Source organism: Mauremys reevesii, linkage group 3 (assembly GCF_016161935.1).
Source record: "Mauremys reevesii isolate NIE-2019 linkage group 3, ASM1616193v1, whole genome shotgun sequence".
NCBI classification, from domain to species: domain Eukaryota; kingdom Metazoa; phylum Chordata; order Testudines; family Geoemydidae; genus Mauremys; species Mauremys reevesii.
Window position 1 is genome coordinate 62322831 of NC_052625.1, and position 25135 is coordinate 62347965.

The 25135-nt window shown below is 43.2% G+C and overlaps 1 protein-coding gene across 3 annotated transcripts in view; it reads left to right on the plus strand.

Moving 5' to 3' along the window:
- The first annotated feature begins 6194 nt into the window (after window positions 1-6194).
- The window catches only part of BTBD9 (BTB domain containing 9), a 280634-nt gene continuing 261693 nt past the window's right edge, over window positions 6195-25135 (plus strand). The window contains exons 1-3 of one of the 3 annotated variants that reach the window (XM_039529948.1): window positions 6195-6517; window positions 12539-12655; window positions 13883-14055. The gene's annotated coding sequence lies outside the window, so the exon portion shown is untranslated. The remainder of the gene's footprint in view (window positions 6518-12538; window positions 12656-13882; window positions 14056-25135) is intronic. The other 2 variants (XM_039529950.1, XM_039529949.1) reach the window with 2 other exon arrangements.

A 25135-nucleotide genomic window follows, 5' to 3' on the forward strand; every position in this document is an offset into this window, starting at 1 on the left:
TGGGAAGCCCGCTGTGGGGGTTGTAGTGTTATAAGTGTGCAGGGCCATCAGGGCCATTAATCGTCTCCTGGCTCAAAGGACTATGATTTTGGGCAATGTGTGGGAAATAGTGGATGGCTTTGTGGCAATGGGATTCTGTGATGGGATCCCCGGGGTACAACCTGGAACTGTGGGACTACTATGCCCCCTTAACTGTCCAGCCTGGGCTGTCTCTCACAATGCTTTGCCCGTGACAAGCGGCAACCCTCACCAGGCACTGTTATCACTTAGCCACCAGCATGCAGAGGCATACCCTGCTGAGTTGCATGACTACTCTTCAAGCCACTCATGAACTACACACAGGGAAACACCAGTAAATCTCCCACATCCCCAACCTTGCATCTCAGAAATATACCATCTTACACTGCTCAAGACCTCTTGAACTGTACAAGCTTATTCATTAGTTCATCGCTTTGTCAAAGGAAGGTGGACATTCACCAGCCTTTGTAACCTGAGCGGATTTCCCAAGCACTTTAGATAAACTCACTGGTAACGATAAAACATTAAAGTAAGTTTATTAACTACAGAAAGATTTTTTTTTAAGAGATTATAAATGGTAGGCATAAACATCAGAGAGGTTTACTTTTTATTTTCTCAAAATAACTAGGCATTCTAATTCCTAAACTTTTAGACTAAGCACCAGTTGAATCAAATAGCTTTTCACACCCCACTGGATGTTGCAGGTAGATTACAGTTCTTAACACACAGGCTGAATTTCCTCCCCAGTCTCTTCAGTTCTAGTCTTGGTCTTCCCAGTGTTCTTTCAATCCATGTCTCTGGAAAGGTCCTGGTGTGGGCATGTCCTTGCAGAGTCACAGGTTGAGCAATCCCTATTGTGTGGTGCTTGCATAACTGAGTCAGCATTGAGCAATTCTCATTGTGTGGGGCTTGTGCAACTGTCTTATTGAATTGTAGATCTCGCTTACAATTTCCTCTGGTCAATGGTCATAACCCACTCTGCCTAGGTGTGGGTTACCTGTTGTCACTGGAGAACTAGCACTAGATGACTCCCAAACTCACAACATAATTCAGTAACAACCATATAGTACAATGTCATAATTTCGTACACGCTAATGATATGCATATTTTGACAAAACGATGGGTTTCAGCAGATCATGAGCTTTCATATGGTATCTTACATGGCATGCTTTATGAAATATAACCATATACAAATGATGAATATGGGGGTTACAGGGTGCTACACTGTGCCTCAAAGTGTCACAGATTCCTAAGCTACAGTGAGGTGACAGATGGCATGCATATCCCCATTTTGGCCCCACATCACCTTGTGAAGGAGTACATCAACAGAAAAGGGTACTTTTCTAGGGTATTGCAAGCTCTGGTGGATTGCCGGGGTTGTTTCATTGGCAAGGTGGGGTGGTCAGGGAAGGTGGATGACACATGCATCTTCAGGAACACTGGCCTGTACAGAAAGTTGCAAGCTGGGACTTCCTTTCCAGACCAGATGCCAATAGAGATCCTTGAAGGCCCAGCCTACCCCTTGCTCCTGTGGCTCATGAAGCCTTACACTGGGAACCTTGCCTGCAGCAAGGAGCGCTTCAACAACAGGCTCAGAAGGTGCAGAATGACTGTTGAATGTGTCTTTGGCCAATTAAAGGGTCACTGGTGCTGCCTTTTTGGCAAGTGAGACATCAGTGAGGAAAATATTCCCATGGTCATAGCAGCCTGGTGTTCTCTGCATAAGAGGAGGCATTGGTCATTTTGGGAATATATATGTTTTGGTGCTTGTCCTGTTTTTCTGTAGCTGTTTTCTCACTTTTTGTAGGCATCACCGAAGTTTTTAGGAGGAATTTGAAGTCATGAGAGTGTCTTGACAGAGTAGACTCGAGGGTGTAACGAGAATAGGAAACAACATGGAAACAGTTTTGAGAGCATGATCTGCTCACGCTGTCAGTGGTTTTGCACTCTCATGTTCCTGGGCGTGTCTACGCTGCAACCAGAAGTATGATTGCAGCTGGTGTATGCATACCCACACTAGCTTTAATATAGGTAGCATGGTTCAAAATAGCAATGAAGATGTGGCAGCATGGACCCCAGGGCAGGTTGCGAGAGTGAGCATGTATTCAGGGTTCCAGGTAGGCTTGTGTAGCCCATGCTGAAGCCTGCACCACCACATTTTTGCTGCTATTTTCAGCCGCTCTAGCTAGATTAAAGCTAGCACAGGAATGCCTATGCAAGCTGTTGCCGCACATCTGATTACAAAGTTGAGATACCCTCAGTCACACTGTTGCTATGATGGGAACGCAGCCTCTGCACTAGGATCACACATACCAATGCTAGTTCCAGACAAAGAAACATAAGGCTTCAGTTACATCACTATGTGTGATTTCAAAAGATCTCTAGCGAAGGTAGAGGGTCTATTTCTTCCTATGGTGAACAGAAAGTGGGGGGTATCACAGAGAGAATTGTGTGCTCCGTGATGTTACACTCCAATTGAAGTCGCAATCAGTGCTCTAAAAGGAGAGCCATTTTCATTCCCTGTTGGAAGGACTGTATCATGACAAAGTTTTTCATGAAAGGTTCTTACTGACAAGAGCAATTCACAGAAGAGAGTTATAAAGGGAAAGTGAGGTCTCTCTTAGAGCTGTGAGATCTCTTCATATAGGAAAGGATTTGATAATACAGATTTTTCTTGATTTCCTGCCAGATTTTTTTTTAAAGCAGATTATGCAATGAGATTCTCTCTCAATATAGACCTCAGAGGAATATTTTAACACTCTCCACTGCATGAAATATAAATGATTATACAATTAAAAGAAAAAAAATTGCCCTCAATATTCCTATTCTATACCACTATAACTATTCCTGCTGCCTGTTAAAGTGTTCTGTCACTGTTTCTGCTCCTCAAATGAGCCTTGAGTAAAATAACTGAAGTAGGAGTGCTAACTGGGGTTTCTTCCTCCTGCATTCCCAAAATCTTCAGGCTTGCCTTGGTGCATTAGGAGATTTAGTCCACTAGTTGCACCAGTGGTGCGAGTGGAGTTTTCTACAATGAACTAACTTACCTAGTTTTTGTGGTACTAAAGAAAGAAATCATAACTGAAAGTCAAAGGAAAGCCTAACCAAGGTCAAAATGACATATCTTGTTAATATTTCAAAATTAGATGCTTATGAGCACAGTTTACATCAGGGCTGGGCAAACTTTTTGGCCTGAGGGCCACATCTGGGTGGGGTAATTGAATGTAGGGCTGGGGTGGGAGATTGGGGTGTGGGAGGGGGTGAGGTGTGCAGGAAGAGACTCAGGGCACGGGGTTGGGGGGGGAGGAGGGGTGTGGGGTGTACAAGGGGGCATGGGTGCATGGAGGACTGTGGGAGGGGGCTCAGGGCATGGGGTTGGGGGTTCAGGGCAGGGGGTTGGTGCAGGAGGGATGCAGGGTGTGGCAGGGGGCTCAGGGCAGAGGGTTGAGATGTGGCAGGGGGTGGGGTGCAGGAGGGGTGTGGCAGGGGCTCAGGTTTGGGGTGTGGGATGTGGCAGGGGGTTGGGGTGCAGGAGGAGTTGGGGGGTGGGCTCCAGCCTGGCACTGCTTACCTGGAGTGGCTCTGGGGTGGCAGCGACATGCGGGGGGGCTCAGGCAGGCCCCCTGCTTGCCCTGGCCCCGCGCTGCTCCCAGAAGCGGCCAGCACCACGTCCCTGAGGCCCCGGCTGAAGAATGAAATTATTTATTTTGGTTGTCACTGTTTTACATTGTAACTCCTGTTTACTGTTTGCCTCTCAACACTGTAAATTATTCATTACCCTTGTTTTAATAAGACTCCATATTGTAAGTCAAACTCCACTTTGAAATGCTCACTCCATTTTGTAAAACCCTGATGTAACCTTCATTTTGAAAAACCCTGCTGTAACCTTATTAGTTTAGTTTAGATGTGTGAATGAGGTATGCATGAATAATGGAATCAACCTCCAGCCCCAGCCTTTCCTGATAAAGTTAAGTGCAAACACCAAGGGCTGAAGATGCAAACAACAGCCCTGACAAAGTAAGAAGAGTCCACCCTAAAAGAAAAGAACAAAGGTACAATTAAAGTAAGATCAAAATCAGGTCCGAGGCTGAAAGTCATGTCTGCAATTGATGGGTGATCAATCACACCGAACCCAGAGACAGCGTATCACAGCAAGACCTATAGATGCTTGATTCATACTAAAAGCCTATAAAAAAGATGGGTGAGATGGAAGACTTTGGGTAATGTTCTGCTGCCAACATCGAAGGGCATTGGTGCGCACCCAACAGAGACCCAGCCCTTCCTTGTGCCTGGTTTTCCTGGCCAGTTAGCTACCACGAGCTATGAACCCAAGCTGCGAAATCAAGCCACAGACCCAAGCACCTTCATATTGGTGCACATTGGTGTCCATCACCTTCATGTTGGTGCACATAACAAAATTCATTCCACACATGGTTGTAAAAAATTAGAGGGAACACTGCTTGTAACCATTAGCAATTATCTTTGAGAACTTATGGAGGAGTACTGGGAGAAAGGCAATCAAAGTAGGTACCTAGTCTTAAAAATGTGAAGAAAGAGGACCTGAGGAATTACAGACCGGCCTACCTAACTGTAATACCTAGAAAGAAACTGGAACAAATTATTAAACAATCGATCTGTAAGCACCTAGAGAATATTAGGGTTACAACGAATAGCCAGTATGGATTTGTAGAAGATTTATGCCAAACCAACCTAATTTGCTTCTTTGACAGGGTTACTGGTTTAGCAGATGAGGGGAAAGTGCTAGACATGATATATCGTGATTTTAGTAAGGCTTTTGGCACAGTGATCCATGATGTTTTCACAAGCAAACTAGGGAAATCTGGTCTGGATGAAATTACTATAAAGTGGATACGTAAGTGGTTGAAAGACCGTACTCAAAGAGTAGTTATCCATGGCTTGCTGTCAAACTGAGAGAATTTATCTAGTGGGGTCCTGCAGGCAACTGTCCTGGGTCCAGAAGTATTCAACATTTTAATTAATGACTTGGATAATGGAGTGGAGAGTATGCTTATAGTATCTGCAGATGACACCAAGCTGGGAGGGATTGCAAGCGCTTTGGTGGACTGGATTAGAATTCAAAGTGATCTTGACAAATTGGAGAATTGAAATCAGTATGATGAAATTCAATGAAAACAAGTGAAAAGTACTACACTTAGGGAGAAAAAATTAAATGCAAAACTAAAAAATGGGGATGAACTGGCTAGATGGTAGGGTCCGTTGGGGGTTATAATGAATGACAAATTGAATATGAGACAACAAAGTGATGCAGTTGAGAAAAAGGCTAATATGTGGGGTATATTAACAGGAGTGCCCTTTGTAAGATGCTCCTCTACTTTGCCCTTCTCTACTCCGCACTGGTGAGGTGTCAGGTGAAGTACTATGTCCAATTCTGGATGCCACTGTTTAGGAAAGATGTGGACAAACGAGTGAGTCGAAAAGAGAGCAACAAAAATTATGAAAGGTTTATAAAATTTGATGTAAGAGGAAAAGTTTAAAAAACTTGGCATGTTTAGTCTGGAGAAAGAAGACTAAGAGCAGACCTGATAACAGTCTTCAAATTTGTTAAGGGCTGTTATAAAAGAGGATGGTGGTTGAGTCTTCTTCTTCTTCACTGAAGGTAGGATAAAGAGTAATGGGTATAATCTGCAGCCAGAGCGATTTAGGTTCGGTATTAGTAAACGGTTTCTAACTCTAAGGTAGTTAAACTCTGGAATAGTGTGGTAGAGGGAGATTGCGGAATCCATGTCACTGGACATTTTAAAGAACAGGTTAGCTAAACACCTGTCAGGGACGACCTAGGTTTACTTGGTCCTGCCTCAGCACTGGAGGACGGATTTGATGACCTCTTGAGGTTCGCTGCAGCCCCACCTTTCTATGATACTAGGCCATAGACATTCCCCAGAAATGACAGTGTGTCATCTTTGTTGGTACCTCACAACAACTTACCCAGCCAGATAATGGTCCTTCCAGTGCTCCCGTGAAAACGGGTGGGGTGGGGGTTATCTTGGCACCTTGGGAAGGGTGGGAGAGCGAGGGAAGCAGCGGGAGGCACCTTAGGTGCTTATACAGCCTGCCCCTAAGCACCGCGAGCTCCTACCCAGCCCCACTGGCTCCACGGTCTCACTCGTTACGCCCCCGCCCGGGCCGCCCCCCGCGGGTTGGGTGCCAGAGAGCGAGGGGTGCTCAGCCTTTTCCACGCGCTGCGCGGCTCCAGGCTAAACCCCGCAGGTTGTTACTGACGGTCTCCAGCGGGGCGCCGGGGCCGCAGCGCTCGCGCACAGCTCCCGAGGCTGGGACGTCCCGAGGCCCCGGCGATAGAACCAGCCACCCCTCTCCGCTCGTTGCTGTGTACGTCAGCACGTAGGGGCACGTCTGTCGTTGCTAAGGGGAGCTCAACGTTCAGGGAGGATGACGTAGTGACGCCGCAGCGCTGAGTAGAGGAAGGGGGAGGGTGCTGCTGCTGCTGTCGCTCCGGCCGGTGAGTCCTGGGGGGGCTGTTGCTGACCCAGCGCTGCCCTCTGCCCCCGCCCGCCCTGGGGGCGCAGAGCCCCGGCGAGGGGTGGTGCGGGGCGCTCACCCCGCCCCGAGGGTGAGGGGGGCGGGCTCCTCCCCCGCGGGCCCGTCGCGCTCCTCCGCCCCCTGAGGGCTCACGTGCGTCCTTTTGGGGGATTTCGGGGTCCCGGTCTGCGCTAGGGCCGCGTCCAGCGCTTGGGTGCCCGTGCGGAGCCCGACGTCGGGCGGCCGCTCTCCCGTGTGTCAAAGGTTGCGCGTCGCGCTGGCTGTCCAGGCTGCTCCGTCCCGACCGGCCCTTGGCCGAGCCGCTGCCTCCCGTCCCCTCCGGCCGCGGTCGACACCCACCCGCCGCCGTGTCAGGGCCGGTGAATGCCGCCGGTGCAGAACAGCGACCCCGGCGCAGCGCCGTGAGGCGCTAATTCGTGGTCCCAGCACTGGGGAACACAAACGGGGGCCAGCTGCCAGGGAGGGAGTGCACCTGAAATGGCTTGTGGGGAGCAGGAAACGGGGGGTGGCGGAAGCAATATCCAGTATGACACTTGTTTTAGTGCCCCGGCAGTGGCACTATAGTTAAAGTTGCTTTATGACTTCTATTTGACCTCTCCAAATACCCTCAAATTGACGGATTTAGTTGGATTTCTTTGGAATTTGGTGTGCCCGAGGAGAGTGCAGGGTAGCGTTAGTGACTCAAATTGTTGTGGTCAGCTGAAGTAGGAGTTATGGCCACATAAGCCTAGAAAAAAAGTAGCTGTTTTTCAGAGTTTCTAGGTGGCTTTTGGGAGGTGGGGTGGGGGGCTTGGAGCTAGAGATGAAACTATTGATGTGATGCAGCTCAAAATGGTCTCAATCTGCTAAGTTTTACCTAAGTTAGTGCACGGTATCTACTAAGTATGTGGGGAACCCAAATTGAGGAGTGTGCATGCACCAATACAGAAAAATGGCACTATTTACAGGCGTTGAGTTTTACAGCATATCAAGTGCTCTGAAATCCAACGGGTTACTCATATTTCTTTGAAATTTGATGTGCCTCATGGGGGTGCAAAGTAGCATTAGTAATCCAAATTTGGGATCATTTGAGCAAGGTTTGCAGTGTTACAACCCCTCCCCCCATGATTTATTTTGCCTTGTACTGTTAAATCGAGAGGTACTAATGACTGAATGAATCACAGACCTCTTTGAGACAGGCTGTGAACTAACCCTTCAATTAACATAACTAAGGATAACGTCCGTTGCAGTGATGTTGTAGCTGTGTAGGCAGGGGCGGCTCTATGTTTTTTGCCGGCCCAAGCACGGCAGTTAGGTGGCCTTCGGTGGCATGCCTGCGGGCGGTCTGCGGTCACGCAGATTCGGTGGCTTTTTTGCAGGTGATCTGTCGGTCCAGTGGCGTCCGCATATCCGCCGCCAAAACCGCGGGACCAGCGGACCTCCTGCAGGCACGCCGCCAAAGCCCACCTGACTGCCGCCCTCACAGCGACCGGCAGGCTGCCCCCCGCGGCTTGCCACCCCAGGCACGTGCTTGGTGCACTGGTGCCTGGAGCTGCTCCTGTGTGTAGGTCCCAGGATATTAGAAAGACAAAGTGGGTGAGGTAATATCTTTGATTGGACCAACTTCTCTTGGTGAGAGAGACAAGCTTTTGAGCTCTTCCTCAGACTTCTGTGTAGCTTGAAAGTTTGTCTTCACCAACAGAAGTCGAGCAAATCAAAGATATTACTTCACCCACATTGTCTAATAGCAGGATAAGTTAATCACAAGTCCCCTTGTAAGATAAAAGGAGTGTATGGGTTAAGTGGTTGAAGGTTGGTGTAACTTGTGAGTGGTATAATTGTGGTGGCAATTTCATTTTTTGGGGGGTATAATCAAAGTCTTTAGGAGGAAAAAATTAGCCACAAATGCTTTCAGGGAGAGGTATTAGGGGATGGAGGAGTGAGGGATAGGGGGAAAGAGGTTTGGATCTCTAGCAAATGGAGGGGGATAAATAGTGGTGAATAGTAGAGGAGCAGTGAGAGAGGCGTGGGGATTATGGATTTGGAGGGGTGGGATGCTGGGAAGGGGGACATGGGGATGAGTGTCAGCAGGATTGGTGTAGAATAGAAGCTGGGGCAGGGGTGACTCTGTGTATTTTGCCGCCCCAAGCACGGCAGTCAGGTGGCTTTCGGCGGCATGCCTGTGGGAGGTCCGCCAGTCCCGCGCCTTTGGCATACCTGCCACCAATTTGCTGCCGAAACCACGAGACCGGTGGACCTCCCTCATGGCGACTGGCAGGCCACCCCCCGTGGCTTGCTGCCCCAGGCACGTGCTTTGTGTGTGTTGGTGCCTGGAGCTGCCCCTGGGCTGGGGTACCTGTCAACCCCACATTCTCCCCTTCTGTGTGTGTGTCTATATCTGGAGAGCTCTTGCCCCCCTGTGGGGGTCTGAGCCACCCTCCCTGCCCCTGGGATATAGGGGGCTTGCTCCTCTTGGGGTGACTGAGCCCCTTTCTTTGCTGTCTGTGTATGCCAAGATCTACAGGGCCCGTGGCCATATACAGAGGTTGGACACCACCGTCCCTACCCTGCTCCATGTGAGCCAGTTTTGAGGACTGGGGGGAGCTTTACTTTTTGGGGAGAATCTGATCTCCTTCCTGCCTCCATGTGAGCCAGGATATAGGGAAATCCTTGCTCTTTGTGTTGAGTGTGAGAAAGGGCATACTCAATACATATCACAGGCTCTGAAACACTTAGGAGGGACATGCGAACCTATACTTTCACTAACCACTGGGATAAATGGAGTGGTTCTCATGTCTGAGGCTGTCTACACTATGCAGATTTTTATCAACACAGCTGTGCTGCTAAAAGATGTTTAGTGTAGCTGCTGTTTGTTGGCTGGAGAGAGCTCTCCTGCTGACAGAAAAATTCCACCCCCTATGAGCAGCAGCAGCTTTGTCAGTAGGAGAGCGCTCCTGCTGACAGCATGCTGTTCACATCGGTGCTTTTCATTGGTAAAACTTTTGTCGTTCAGGGGTGTTAAAAAAACACCCCACCCAAACGACAAAAAGTTTTGCCGACGAAGTTCCAGTGTAGACAAAGCCTGAGTTATTGGTTCAGGTTGTATTCATCTCCATAGCGTGTTCTTATTCACACCTTTCAGAGCCTTATATGCTGCAGATGGATGTGTAGAGGACGACACTTCTAAGTGCTTTAAAACAGGGATTTGGAGCAATCAATTTTTTTAATTGCTCCGCTCCAGCTCTGCTCTGGCACCAATAGTGACTTCTCTGGCTCCGCTCCAGCTCCGGGCTAAAACCTGCAGCTTCACTGCTCCGCACTCCAGCTCTGGGCTCCGCTCCAAAGCCCTGCTTTAAAATCCACTTGTTTTCATGGTTTTTTTTTTTAAATTTGCTGGGCCTTATGGGAATACAGAGTAGGATTAATGACCCAAATTGGAGGTCATTTGAGCCAACGTTTCTGGAGATATAATCTCTGAATAAAATAGCTGGGTTTTTTTGTTTTTTTAATTCTAGGGTGGTGTTTTTTGTGTGTGCAGAGCTAGAGATCAAACTGTTGCTGTGATGTGGGTCAAAATGGTCTGAGTCAATTTTTACCTTTGGTAATGCATGGCACCTACTAAGTTTTTGGTGGCCCAAATTGTGAGCAGTATTTAAGAACAATTTCAACAGTTGGTGAAGAGCATGTATGTTTCAGCTTCTTTTACAACCCATTCACTCTCACCCACAGGATTCCATCTAACACTGTTAAAGGATAAAAAGGGAGTGGGGGAGAAAGGTTGCCCATGTCACCTTCCCTCTACTGTCTTCAAGCAGTGCCTCAGTATGCACGTAGACACAAGTAGCGTTAGCTCTTGGCACTAGAAAGGCTTGTCTTCACATATAGCACTACAGCTGCATGGCTGCAGCACTTTAATTAATCCCCTCCTCCCCGAGAGGAGTCTACGCGAGGAGTTAGGTCAATATAACGGCGTCGCTTAGGGATGTAGATTTTTCACACCCCTGAGTGGTGATGGTATACCAATGTAGGTGTGTAGCGTAGACCTGGCTTAAGATTCAGGATGTTCCAGGTCCAGACCTCACACAGACACTTAACCAACTCCGCAGAAAGAATACCACACATGTATAATTTAAGAACCACCTCACAACCTTTTGCAACCTCCTTACACTTATTCACAGGATACCTTCTCAACCTACACTTTCACTATACCATCATAACATTAAAATCTTCTCATATTCCACCTCACTGCTGAAAATAATTCTTGTAATGAAAACCTTATTCCTTGCTACTGACAAATCTACATAATTCTGCATTGAAAGGATGCATAGTGGATCCCAAAGGTGCACATGCGGCTCTTCTCTTTGCTCATATACACTGAAGGGTACAAAACAGATCTCAGAGCATAATCACAGCTCTGTCACACACCTCAAGATAGTCCACACATGTCCTTATATCACAAACACACCTTTACCAACAGGGCCCAACTACTGCCTCCACCCTTTAGTGAAGGTACACCTAATGCCTGACACACTGATTGTACCTGGAATGTATGCAAATAATTCCCATTGGCTACTGCCATTTCCAGGGGACCAGGAAGGATGTGGCATGGGCAACTTTTTTTTTCCTCCCCCCCCCCCTTCATTTTTTGTTCTTTAAAAGTGTTAGATGGAATCCTGTGGATGAGAGTGAATTGGTTGTAAGAGGAGGTGAAGAGCTTGTACATTTCAGCAACTATGGCACTGGCAGAGCAAAGATATGGGTGTTAACGAGACCTACTGGGGCATTGCTGCAAGAAGGGAGAGTTAAGGTTCCATGGGCAGCCTTAACTGTGCATTTCCTTGGTTTCAGAAATTTGAGTTTTGCTCAACTGAGCATTCCTGCAGGGGGACAACATAAGAATGGCCATAATGGGTCAGATCCATGGTCCAACTAGTCTAATATCTGGTCTTCCTACAGTAGCTAATGCCAGGTGCTTCAGAGAGAATGAACAGAACAGACAATCATCGAGTGATCCATCCCCTGTCATCCACTCTCAGCTTCTGGCAAACCGCGGCTAGGGACGCTCAGCGCATGGTGTTGCATCCCTGCTCATCCTGGCTAATAGCCGTTGATGGACCTCTCCTTCAGGAACTTATCTCATTCTTTTGTGAACCCCGTTATAGTTTTGGCCTTCACAACATCTCCTGGCAAAGAGTTTCACAGGTTGATTGTGCATTGTGTGAAGAAGTACTTCCTTTTGTTTGTTTTAAACCAGCTGATTATTAATTTCATTTGGTGACCCCGAGATCTTGTGTTATGTGAAGAAGTAAATAACATTTCCTTAATAACTTTCTCCACACCAGTCAAGATTTTATAGACCTCGATCATATCTCCCTTTACTTGTCTCTTTTCCAAACTGAGAAGTCCCAATCTTTTAAAGCTCTCATTGTATGGAAGCTGTTCCATACCCATAATCATTTTTGTTGCCCTACTATGTACCTTTTCCAGTTCCAATGTATTTTTTTTTAAATAGGGCAACCAGGTCTGCATGCAGTATTCCAGATGGGGTTGTACCATAGATTTATATAGAGGCATTATGATATTTTCTGTCTTATTATCTATCCCTTTCCTAATGGTTCCTAACATTGTTAGCTTTTTTGACTGCTTCTGCACTTTGAGCGGATGTTTTCAGAGAACTATCCACAATGACTCCAAGCTCTGTTTCTTGAGTTGTAACAGTGAAATTGGACCCCATCATTTTGTATGTATAGTTGGGATTATGTTTTCCAGTGTGCATTACTTTGCATTTGTCAACATACTACCAAGCAACCTCAACTTTATGTTAATGTAGCTTTTTGCCTTTGAATTGTATAGATATAATTACTATAGTGTCTAAAGATTTTGGAACTCCTGGGAGACTTGAGTTCAGATCCTGGCACTTAACCTCCGTGTCTCAGTTGTCCGACTTCTGCTTACATGTTGCGTTCCTTTCTCCCACACTTTGTCTGCTTTGTCTGTTTAGAATGCAAACTCTTCAGGCTGGGATTGCTGCTTACTGAGAGTCAGTACAGTGCCTAGCACAGTGGAGCCCTAACATTGGTTGGAATCTCTTAAGTGCTTCTGGAATATAAATAACAAGGTGTATATATAATATTAACAGGTGCTTTCAGGGTCTAAGTATCTGTTACAGAGGTGGGCAAACTGCAGCCCGTGGGCCACATCCGGCCCGCGGGACCGTCCTGCCCAGCCCCCGAGCTCCTGGCCTAGGAGGCTCACCCCCGGCCCCTCCCCTGCTGTCCCCCCTCCCCCGCAGCCTCAGCTCGCTCACTCGCTCCGCCACCCATGCAGTGCTCTGGGTGGCGGGGCTGTGAGCTCCTGGGGCAGCACAGGTGCAGAGCCCAGCCTGACCTGGTCTCTGTGCTGCGTGGGGGCATCAACGGCATGGCTGTAGCGCCACCAGCGCTCCAGGCAGCACGGTAAGGGGGCACGGAGCAGGGGGGGTTGGATAGAGGGCAGGGGAGTTCGGGGTGGTGGTCAGGGGGTGGAGGTGTGGATAGGGGTTGGGGAGGCCGGGTGGGGAACAGGGTGTTGAATGGGGGCAGGGGTTCCGGGGGCAGTCAGGGGACAGGGAGAAGGGGTGGTTGGATGGGCCAGGGGTCCTGGGGGGGGGGGGCGTCAGGAATGAGAGGAGGGGTTGGATGGGGCAGGAGTCCCGGGCGGGGAGAGATAGGAGGTGGGGGCCAGGCCATGACCCCCTCTCCTAACCGGCCCTCCATACAATTTACAAAACCCAATGCAGCCCTCAGGCCAAAAAGTTTACATGCCCCTGATCTATTACCACTGTACATTGTGGAATAGCTGCTACTCAGAAAAAGCTGCTCTGGACTTATCTATGTGGGAAAGTTAGTGCAGAGTAAATTAAGGTGTGAATTTAGTGCGGAATAACTAGTGTACATTAATTCCCCATATGGACACTTGGGCCTTGTCTACACTACACAGTTTTGTCGGCAAAAGGCAGCCTAGTGGAGAGAGACTAGTGAGCTAATCCCGTTTTTTTCCTTTAATTTCCCCCTCCCACAAGAAGGGAGTAGGGAGCAAGGCAAACTAAAACTTTTTTTTTTTAAATTGTAACACTGTTACATTAATTCTCAGAAATCGGGAGATTTCAGAATGTCTTAACTTCTGTGATGTACATACTGTATGGATTACTTTGAGTTACTACTTGTCATTAGCTAGAGCCAGTTACACCCTCAGTTATGCAGACACAGCTCCAGTTGATGTTAATGATAATTGCAGGGATGTATCAGGATAAAATTAATTGCTGTTCCTGCAGAATGGAGAGACATAATCTGATCTGTTTTTACAGCTTGTTTGTTGATTACAATTATAATGATACTGTGATGGGTTGCCCCCCCCCTTTTTCAATGTGCCACCTGATGTATTGAGGTTTGACTGAGCCAGCCTGCTCCACTAGCCTGGGCTCCCTCTCCTTGTTTTTCTGAATCAGGCTCTTCGGCCTCTGGCAGCACACAGACACAGGTAAGGCCGCACCAGCTGTAGAATCACACAGAGTCTGCAAAGCAGCTCTCTTTGGAAAGATTCAGCTAGGAAATTGCTCAACACTCAGTGTGGAGAGAAATGCGCAGAGCTTCTTGGCCCCCTTTTCCCCCCATGATATGAATGGCAAAAACTGGGTTATGTTATAAATAAGAAATAAAATTTAACTTTTGTAGTTAATAAACTTAAGTGATTATAAGGGATAGCAAACAGAACAAAGCAGATTACTGAGCAAATAAAACAAAACTTGCAAACTAAGCTTAATACACTCAAGAAACAAGTAAAATGTAATTTTTCACCCTAAACGTTGTTTTAGGCAAGTTGCAGAGTTTCTGTAGCTTAGAGTTCCAGTTATTTCTCTTTACAGACTAGACTCCTGTCTTAATTTAGACTCAACCCTTGCCTTTCCCACAGCTCAGTTCCTTTGTCTCTTCAGGTACTTTCAGCAGTATTTCTTCTCTTCTCCATTGCCTTCCTGCCCAAGACCTGTTTGCCTAGCCTTAAAAAGAATTTACATAAGGCAAGAAGCCTTTGTTTCCACTGCAAAAATACCAGCAGTGTCCAAGGTGGTACTTTGTAGTAGGTGACTTTATCACCTGACCTTGCAGTGTCAAAGCAACCATGAAACCAGTTTTATTTGCAGTGTCCACAGGAAGGAACTCCTGGAAGATGGGAGATCCACATCTTCAAAGAGTTTTTCTAGTGGCCGATCAAAGCTGATTGGTTACTGTCTGGTGGGTGTCTCCAAGTATAACCACAGTTGTAATTGTTACATAGTCAATATTCCTAACTCCAGATACAGAAATGATACATGTATACAAACTGGATAATCACATTCACTAAATCATAACCTTTCCAATGATATCTTACATGAGCCATCTTGCATAAAATATATCTTAGTTATGCCATATTTATATAATACTCATATTTCTATAAATAATATGGAGCGTCATGTCACGTATAGCAACACAGTATTTTTTGTTATATTTATAGTAAGGTTTTCATACAGACTGCAGATGATACCAATGATATCTTCTATAGTAAAATTTTGATTTAGTCTGGGTCCTCTTTTTTTTTTTTTTTTTTTTCCCCTTTGTACCTATTTTGAAGATTCCCAGAGAACCGGTATCAATGACAGTGTACTGTTTATAATTCAGTGAGATTTATAGTTTTATGGATTGCATTTTAAGGACCTCTAGACTTGATAGTGTCAATGGAAAATTTGTTTTTTATTTTTTCCAATGAAATGTCTTAGATTTTTTGACTTCTAAGTATTCCATTTGTGTGTGAGATGAATTCCTATTTTTTCCACTAGTGTTATCAACTTCAAAGAAATTAAGTACCAGAAAGATACATTAAAATAATTTTGACAAAATGACTTAATCCAGCAAAATCAAAGACATTCAGAATTAATTATTTGCTAATGCTTCATTTAAAAATATAAGAAGACATTCTGGTTAAGGATCATTTTGTTTACCTAAAATATTTTTTCTTTGTACTTTTTTACTAGAGACTTATTTATATGAAAAAAGGATCTTTAAGATATTACTTGTGCCTGTATAACACTTTAGATAATTTCTGTTACATAACTATGGTTCTGACTGTTGGGTAGGATAATGACTCCAGAAAAGAGGATATGTAACAAAGATTTTGTTTCCAGGTAAATATCCCAAATAATATGAAATTACAGAAAAGGAAGAATTCCTTTTCGGAAAAAATATTGAGAAGAAAGAAAGAAAAGATAAGCAACTGTAGGCATTGTCTGGCTCCTGTTTCAAGGGAAGAATTGCAACTGTCTTATCACTAAAGCAGAGTAAAACAGTGATGGTGTTATGAATTGAATCCTAAATATCACCACTGTATTTATGGTTTTTATTTAAATTCTTGATTAGCTTTATCACTGATAACCAAAATCATGTAGGGGTTTCAAAGTTTTAATGCAGACCAACCCTATTCACTAACAGTGATGTGAATTAAGTACCAGCATGTCTCATGGATTTGGATCGGAATCTTAAAATTACTGATTTTATTTTTAGTTTTTAATGTATGTGGCTTGACCTTAGCAAATCTTAAATTTTGTTAAAATATTAAGGTTCAGTAACTTAAATAAAACCTTTACAATTGTTCAGGCTAGCGTTAGAGCACATATGATTCTTGCTGTTAATGGTTTCTCATCTGTAGGCAGTGTTATATACTCTGCCATTCATATATAATATAATAAAAATATATATTTAAGCATATGGATTTCAACACTTAAGACACAGTATTAATTCATTTATTTGGTATTTCCTGTGTGTTTGTGTGTTGAACTAAATCCAGACAATTTCACTGTTTTCTGATTTCCTGAGATGCTGGCTTATTGTATTGAAATATTTTGTTTTAATATTATGCAGTATGTTTTTTTTATATAACAATAAAAGTTCTGGCTCTTTTTCCACTGACACAATTCTGGGGTTAACTGCACCTCTGCTCCTCTTTTTGCCTGCTTAAGAGTACCTATTCAGATTTTTATAGGTTCTAAAAACAGAAGGAACCATATGATCATCTAATCTGACTTGCTGTATAGCACAGGCTATAGAACTTCTCTAGAATAATTCTTAGAGCATATCTTTGGCTTCTTAGCAATCAGCTTTGTTAGGGTGTGGACCCATGTCCCTCTTCTTCCTGGCCAGGTATTTAATAGTGCAGTGATTATCCTAGAAGGTCTGACCTTAATCCACCACCTGTGATTCTCTCTCAAGGGACAATGACAAAGTTAGCAGCTGGGTAGGTAAAAATCTAGGCTTTAAAAAAATTATTTTTAATACATTTTTAAAAACAAACCTATTTAAAATTTGAAATTGACAACCTATGTTAAAGCCTACATTTACTATAATCTATTAAAATCACTTAATATTATCTTTTATTTAATTTGTTAGTACATGTGTGCTGCTGAAGTTTTAAAGAAAGTCAAACCACTGGACTGGTGGAAGTCACTGTTTAAGCACCTTGAACCAGGGTTTGTTGAAGTGCTAAACTAGTTTTTGATAGCAGTAGCCTTTTCTACAGAGAGGATATTTTCAGAGAGGTACAGAGAAAATATTTTCTTCATTTCAGTTTATTCAACTAGTTCATTCAAAGCTAAACTGATTAGGAGTTGAAAAAGCAGGACAACTTGTCTTCCCCTTCCAATATAAGACTAAAATGTGCTCTAAGATTATATCTACTAGTTCTAAAATATTGAAGTATATGGTAACCAGAAACAGTCAATTCAGTTAGTTTTCTTTTATATTAATGTTTAAAGTAGTTTTATTTAATTAATACGTTATTTTTGCACATTTTAATTGAATCCCAGTTTCTATCCAAATGCAACTTGACAGAAATCACAAGTGTTAAAAAAAAAAAGTATGATTCACTATTTTGCAAACATCATAAAACATGTAAAATTAAAAACCTGAATAAATATATGTTAAGCTATGTAATTGCATAAATATTATAGATATACTTTGTTCTGGTTAGCAAAAAGATACCAGTTTTAGTGTAAAAGCTATATTTAGATGCAAATCAACGTGTTTTAATGGTTACTGTGACCCTAGAAACTCTGGATGCCAACTGGCAGAGGGCACTAGTGTATATAGGGGTATAGGATCCTCCTGGATTCAACAAAAGAATGCAGTGTAAAGTGTCTAATTAAAGCATGTCTTACACTGGTCCTCATAACCACTGTGAGATGTATGTTTCGAAAATATGTTCAGAATTGTGTGTTTTATACTAAAAATGATGTTCTCTAGATCTGTAGTTAAAAACAGGTCACTGAAAGGTAGTGTGTCTTGAAACAAACTCCTTCAGACAGAGGAGAGACATCTCCTGTGGGGACCATTGTGTATTGTATGTGATACAATAGGATTGTATTAGCATTCTAAGTCAAATGCTAATGAAGAGCTGGGGGAAACTTCAGAAGAAAACTAACATAAAAAGTAAATAGCGGGGAGGGGGAGAATGTTACCTTTTTTGACGTAAACATAAAAGATCTGTATTGGTATATTTGGGAGTGAAAAAATATACCCTGGTATCCTTCACCTACTAAGTAAACTGACAGTGAGTTTGCTTCATGAAAAGGGGAGCTCAGCAAGGCTTAATTGAAAGTGCTGGAGAGTACTTTGGGTGAGAGAAACTTCTTTAGACAGTTTCCTTAGGTTGACAATAACTGGTTAGTTTTGTATTTGGAATGTGTATTATGATATTTTATATGTAATCATTTGTTCCTACCACTCACACTGGTTTTTATCTGAATCTCTATTCTTTCTTAAATAAATATGCTTTTGGTTTATAATTGAACTCAAGTGTTGTGTGTGTGATATAGGAGCAGTGGTCTAAGGTAAAACTGGTAAACTGTGGTACACTGTACCTTTGGGATGAGATGATCTGGGATTTCTGTCAGTATCCAGTGATCAGGGGCTGGACACCACAAAGGTACACTTTGAAGGAACTTGGGGGCTGGGGTGAATCTATTGTCAAACTGCCAGGCAAAGACAGAGCTGGTGTAGCCCAGAGAAGAGTGCTTGAGTGGCTGACAGACTAATTGTGTTTGTTAGCTAACAGCCAGCTAACACAGGCAAGACTCCCTAGCACTGGAGGCAGTTGGTGACAAGGTGACTCGAATACCCCAAGAAGCATCACAGTTACCAACTGTGAATCACTGGGAATCAACTTTTCTGTAGGACTATAACTAAAAAGTGTGAATGCAAAGTTAGATCAGAACTAATGATTTACATTAAGGTTTCCTTCTTGCTGATTTAAGTAACAATTAAAATTGGCGGTTTAAATTACTTTGATTTAAATCAGTCTATCCTGATTATCAGTACCCAGCCAGAGCACAATACATTTATTTTAGGACAAACACATTGCTGAAAAAATATATAGTAAAACAATGTACATGCTAGTTTACCAGGTGCTGTCCATCTTCCACATGGAAACACAGCAGGTTTTCCATTCCTTCAGACCCTTCCATCTAGATTTTCCCCTCTTGGTTACAACCTCATGTCCATTTTTGAATCAAAATGGAGTACATTTCTCAATTCAGGCTAGCCCTTTATATCACAAGCTCGTTCTTTGTTTCTGGGCCTCTTGAACTCAGTCTGAACCAGTATATGTGATTCACCCCGGGAGGTAGTACTTCTCTGAAGTTGTTTACCTGTTCCTAGGTCTACAGTATTTACTTACCACTGGTTTTAATTGCTGGAGCAAACTCTGTAACCTTCTTCCCTGGAGCTAGAATGCAGTCCTTGGCTCTCAAAAATAGAGATTTCACTTAAAGTGAATACAATACTTTCAAGATACTGCATGTGTCCATATCTGTCACATTAACTAATTGTCAAGCCACATGAATTGAAGCAATTTTGTCTTTGCAGTAAAACAATTGTATAAACATTTGCTATGTAGTTAGACTACAATAATGGAAAGTAGCTTTATATTTGAAGAATTTAACAATGTTCTGTTGTGTGCTTCTTAAAACGTATTTAGTCTCCAAAACAGCAAAATACTTTGCCAGTAAAAATAGAAACTCACCCAAGTCCTTCTCTCACTGACTCTTAGCCCCCAATTTTCACTTACTTAGACATAACTCTCTTTTCTAAGAAAAGGTGGTAGTGAGGGATAGGGGATAATTGAATTTAAGAAAAATTCTTGTTTGTAACACACAGCAAACTAAGTATAATCTGATAAAGACAAGATCACAGCCAGCATTCACTGCTCTGATTATAAATCAGACTTGGTTTATACATAATTTTGTTTTGTGCTTTGCGATTATTCAGTTTACTTGTTAATTGAATTTTCTTAAACTTATCATCATTCACAAAGGACTTCACATATGGGCATCAATAAGCCAAAATTTAGTACAGAATTTATATTAAAACAAAAAAACTTAAAAATATTCACAAATCCCTCATCTTCATGCCACTCCAAGAAGATGGCATGTAAGCAACCATTCTGTCTTACTGCTGGTCTACACTAAAACTGTAAATTGACCTACTTACAGCTGTGTCTACACCGCGCTATGTTGACGCGAGACACTCTCCCGCCGACTTATCTTCTGCCTCTCGGGGAGATGGAGTACAGGCACAGGAGAGCGCTGTGCCATCTACTTAACTTGTCTTCCCCAGACCCGCTAAATCAACACCATTGCATCGATTGCAGCACTGCTTATTTAGCCAGAAGTATAGAGAAGTCCTTAGTAAAAGCAGCATTATTTTTCAAACATCTTCTGTTGACACTCTCTGCTGGTATTTTGAATGGGAAAAAGAGACTCATGATTGACCTTTTTTGTTGTTCCTGTTTGAGAGTTGTATGGTGAAAATTCTGCAGATCATGATTTTGGTTTTGTGCATTGCATTCCTACTTTGTATTTCTGCGCAGCATTACTTATTCTGGGTAAATGCTCAAAAAATGCTAAATAGTTTACTGAATGTTATTTAAGTTCTTTATTTTTTTTTTCCTTTTCCAGCCATGGCATAAACAGTACTAATACATTGTGTAACCAATACTTGACTTCATTTTTCACAGGTTCTTAGCTGAAAGAGGTACCCACCCAGAAATGTATATGCCCTTTTTTTAGTATTGGAGGGGGGAAGTGATTGAGGGCATTTCTGGTTTAACAAATTAGTATTTGAGATTGTGTAGGTGATACAAAATTAGTATGTCCTTAGGTTTACTGAACAGAACAAAATTTTAGTTAAATTTCTGTGGAGTACCCACTACTATAGCATCTTGGTTGTTGAAGGTACAATTAAACCAATCAAAGTTTGGAAGACCAGTTGGAGTAAATTGTAGGTCTATCATGATGTTTGTAAACAAGGCCTTGTAATCTGATAGACCTTGCTTTTTGTGCTAAAGCTTGCTAACCTCAGGGAACGGCTACACAAGAGAGTTTACAGTGATATAGCTGCACCACTGTAAGCTTTCTAATGTAACCGCTCTAAGCCAACAGGAGAGAAGCTCTCCTGTTGACATAGTGCTGTACACACTGGGGCTTGGGTTGTGATTTATTTACCTTCCTGAGTGACATAAATTATGCCGACATAAGATGTAGTGTAGACAATCTGCTAGTCTCTGGTGAACCACCAACACATGCAAGTTATAGCCTTAATGCCCTACTACTGTTCTTGGCAATAAAACTACAAGAACAATCAGAAAGAGCTACCCAGCAGATATTTCCCACCATGATGGGATAGAGACAAGTGAACTCTTCAGATCTCAGACTATTTCAGGCTTTATAGATCACCTTAAATTGCATCCAGAGTTAAGTATTTAGCAAGTGCAGAGCACTACTGTAATGGGTTTTTAGTAGTTTCACACATTTTTAAGATAAACTACTTCCAAGTCACTTCAAAGGTAACCTGAATTAAAGCCATTCCAGTAATCTAGCCTAAAATTTATAAAAACATAGATCACTATAGATTTTGTGTTTTGAGGGGAGAGGCCACCATTGCCTAACCAACCTTGGATGAAAAAGTGATGCTATGAATGAATGCCACTCTGTGGGAATCCCAAAGTAACAATGGAAAGAGTATGAATTCTAAACAGATACCAGGGTCAGAAATGCATATTCTGCCCTCATCCAGCCATTTCTCCTCTTCATGTTTATTCCTATTAACAAGTTTGATTCATTAGTATCTTCGTTAATTCAGTTTTGGAATTTGGCACCAAAGTGGTGTACATTTGAGTGTTGTGTGCAAGTTGGTAGTGGTATAATTGATAATGTTTCTTGCTTTCATTCAGTGGCCATAAACAGACAGTGAACAGGAGTGGTAACAATAGAATCTTGCATACGAGAACCAGTGGAAAAAAAGGAATAATTATAATTAAGTACATCCATCTGTCCCCTATGTAAGAAGAAAGCATGAACTCATCAAAAGGCACTTCCACTATTGCTTGCGTAGTACTATAGATGATCCAGAAAAATTGTATACACCAAATTAAAAAGAATAGTAAGAGGACCAAAAAATGCTATCATGGTTAAACAGAGTAAAAGAAACAGGCATCCTTTAAAAACTGGAAGTCAAATCCTAATGAGGAAAATAAAAAGGAGCATAAACTCGGGCTAGGCAAGTGTAAAAGTATAATTAGGCAGGTCAAAAAAAGAATTTGAAGAGCAATTCGCAAATATTCAAAAACTAACAGCAACATTTTTTTTATAAGTACATCAGAAGCAGGATGCCTGCCAAACAACCAGTGGGGCCACTGGACAATCAAGGTGCTAAAGGAGCACTCACGGAAGACGATGCCATTGCATAGAAGCTAAGTTAATTCTTTGCATCAGTTTTCACTGCAGAGAATATGAGGGAGATTCCCACACTTGAGCCATTTTTTTTTAGGTGACAAATCCTGAGGAACTGTACCAGATTGAGGTGTCGGTAGAGGTGGTTTTGGAACAAATTGATAAATTAAATATTAATAAGTCACCAGGACCACATGGTGTTCACCCAAGGGTTATAAAGGAATTCAGATATGAAATTGCAGAGCTACTAGCTGTGGTATGTAACCCTTTGCTTAACTTAGCCTCTGTACAAGATGACTGGAGAGCTAATATAAATCTGATTTTTAAAAACGGTTCCTGAGTGATCTTGGCATTTACAGATTGGTAAACCTAACTTCAATACCAGGCAAACTGGTTGAAACTATAGTAAACAGAATTATCAGACACATGGATGAGCATGATTTGTTGGAGAAGATTCAACTCAACTTTTGTAAAGGCAAATTGTGCCTCACCAAGCTATTAGAATTCTTTGACTGTGTCAACAAATGTGTGGCCAAGGGTCAGGGTTGGCTCTAGACCTTTTGCCGCCCCAAGCACGGCGTCATGCTGCGGGGGACGCTCTGCTGGTCGCCGGTCCCGCGGCTCCAGTGGACCTCCCACAGGCACAGCTGCGGGAGGTCCACCGAAGCCGCGGGACCAGTGGACCTCCCGGCGACCGGCAGAGCGCCCCCCCCGGCATGCCGCCCCAAGCACGCGCTACCTCAGCCAGTGGACTGATGTAGCCTTATCACAGCAGTGCTGCAGTTCCTCTATAAGCTGGGGGGAAGGTGCTTTCCCATTTTCTCTCCTTCATATCTGCTACTCAGGCACGCGCTTGGCGTGCTGGGGCCTGGAGCCACCCCTGCCAAGGGTGACCCAGTGGATATAGTGTACGTGGACTTTCAGAAAGCTTTTGAACAAGGTCCCTTACCGGAGGTTCTTAAGCAAAGTAAGCAGTCATGGAATAAATGGGGGAAGATTTTCTCATGGATCATTAACTGGTTAAGAGACAGGAAATAAAGGAAAGGAATAAATGGTGAGTTTTCAGAATGGAGAGAGGTAAATAGCAGGGTCCCCCACGGATTTGTAGTGGGACCAATACTGTTCAGTGTTCATAAATGATCTGGAAAAAGGAGTAAACAGTGAGGTAGCAAAATTTGCTGACGATACAAAATTACTCAGGATAGTTAAGTCCAAAGCAAAAGAGTGAAGAGTTAACAAAGGGATCTCACAAAACTGGGTGACTGGGCAACAAAATAGCAGATGAATTTCAATGTTGATAAATTCAAAGTAATGCACACTCGAAAACATAATCCCAACTATACATACAAAGTGATGGGATCTAAATTAGCTATTACCACTCAAGAAAGAGATCTTGGAGTCATTCTTGTTAATTCTTTGAAAACATCCACTCAGTGTGCAGCAGCAGTCAATAAAGCTAACAGGATCAGGAACCATTAGGAAAGGGATAGATGATAAGACAGTAAATATCATAATGCCATTATATAAATCCATGTTATGCCCACACGTTGACTACTGTGTGCAATTCTGGTCACCCCATCCCAAAGATATATTAGAATTGGAAAAAGGTACATAGTAGGGCAACAAAAATTATTCGGGTTATGGAACAGCTTCCGTATGATGAGATATATTAAAAAGACACACTGTTCAGCTTGGAAAATAGGTCATGGGGGGCGGCGGGGATATGATAGAGGTCTATGAAATTGTGAACGGTGTGGAGAAAGTGAATAAGGAAGTGTTGTTTAGCCTTTCATATAACAGAAGAATCAGAGGTCACCATTAATAGGCAGGAGGCATAAAACAAATAAAAGGAAGTTCACGCAGTGCACAGTCAACCTGTGGAACTTGTTGCCAGGGAATATTGTGAAGGCCAAAACTATAACCGGATTCAAAGGAGAATTAGGTAAGTTCATGGAGGATAGGTCCATCAGTGGCTATTAGCCAAGATGGTCAGGGATGCAACCTCATGCTCTGGATGTTCCTCAGCCTCTGACTGGCAGATGCTGGGAGTGGATGACAGGAAATGGATCACTTGATGATTGTCCTATTCTATTCATTCTCTTTGAAGTATCTGGCAGTGGCCACTGTAGGAAGAGAGGATACTGGGCTAGATGGACCATTGGTCTAACCCAGTATGATCATTCTTATGTTCTTAGTTTCCAAACCAATTCTGAATATCAAATTAAAAGTGCGCTGACCAATACAGCTTGTGCCTGAAACTGCTTTGGGTACTCTTGTAGCTGTTGTGCAAGTGGTGAGATTGCAAAATTGCATACATGAGTCATCCTTGGTAGTAACATCATCTAGGACTGTTAGTTTTAATGGCTGTAATGCAAAGCTGAATCATCTTGAGAAAAATCTTAGAGTTGTAAGGTGGCCTGTATATCACCTTGATCTCTAGATTTATTTGATACTAGGGTGTATTCAAATTCATTTTCAAGGGTGTCACCTCCTGCGCTGCATCTTAAAATTAAAAAGTATGGGCATACACTGTCACTGACCCTGCCTGGATTTATATCTCATGAAGTAACCAGCAGGGCAGAGATCAGCCAGTTGGCGTCATTGGCAACTTCCTGCAATGTCTCTGCAATGCAGGCGTGATCAGGCAGTGCCATTTATGATTAAATAATGGCTGTACTTGGCCTAATTCCAAACAGATTATGCACTGAATGTGACCAGAACCTCTATTTCAAACCAGCTTTAGTATCTTACAGTGCCCTACTCAAGGTTGAAAGGTAAATTCTAACCCCCCAACACTTGATCTATATC